Genomic DNA, 971 nt, shown 5'->3' on the forward strand with positions numbered 1-971 from the left:
GATTCTTTTATGGTCATATTTATATTATAGATGAAATTATATGGCAAGTAAGATAGCAAAACAATTGAAAAAGGAACAGGTTGATAGAAAAAACTGCAGTACTGGCAATCAGTTGATAATGAAGCTATTTTATGGTAATATGGTTTTAATTACAAATATTATTTTTTTAAGTCAAAATAGGTGCTCTAGAGATGGCTCAGTGTTTAAGAGGACTGGCTACTTATCCACAGGGCCCGGGTTTGATTCCCAGCACTCACCTGGTGGCTAACAGCTTTCCATAACTCCAGTTCCATGGAATCCAACACCTTCTTCTGGTCTCCATGGGAATTGCACACGTGATGCACATACATATATGTAGGCAAAACACTTGTACACATAAAATAAGAATAAATAAAATCTTTTGAAGTTAAAATAGCCTGAGGATATAGCTCAGTGGTAGAGTGCTTGTCTAGCAGTTCTAAGGCCCAGAGTTCAATACCAGAATTTTAAAAAGGAAAATTTACTTTTTAAATATTTTTCTATTGAGCTTCCAAACATTTTATACAACTCTTTCTTTCTTTTTTCTTTCTTTTTTTGGTTTGGTCTTTTTTGAGACAGGATCTCTCTGTAGGACCAGCTGACCTGGAACTTGCTAAGTAGACCAGGCTGGCCTGAACTCACAGAGATTCACCTGCCTCTGCTTCCTCAGTGCTGGGATTAAAGGCGTGCACCACCATGCCCGGCCCATACAATTCTTAATCAAATTAAGACTCCTCTTCCCCCCATCCATACCCCCATACCCCCCAATCAGGCCTCATGTATTCTGACATACATGTTAAGTCCCACCAGGTCAAGCATTCCGCCCTGATGTCCCTTGGTGCAAGTTTATCCACTGGCGTCTATTCAGCCTATCTAGAGATCTTAAGGAAGGTCCACTCTTCCTCTTCCCAGCAGCAATCAACCTCCAACAGTTAGACTAGTGCTGGTCTACT

The sequence above is a fragment of the Nannospalax galili genome, unplaced genomic scaffold, assembly GCF_000622305.1.
Source record: "Nannospalax galili isolate Female #2095 unplaced genomic scaffold, S.galili_v1.0 scaffold290, whole genome shotgun sequence".
NCBI classification, from domain to species: domain Eukaryota; kingdom Metazoa; phylum Chordata; class Mammalia; order Rodentia; family Spalacidae; genus Nannospalax; species Nannospalax galili.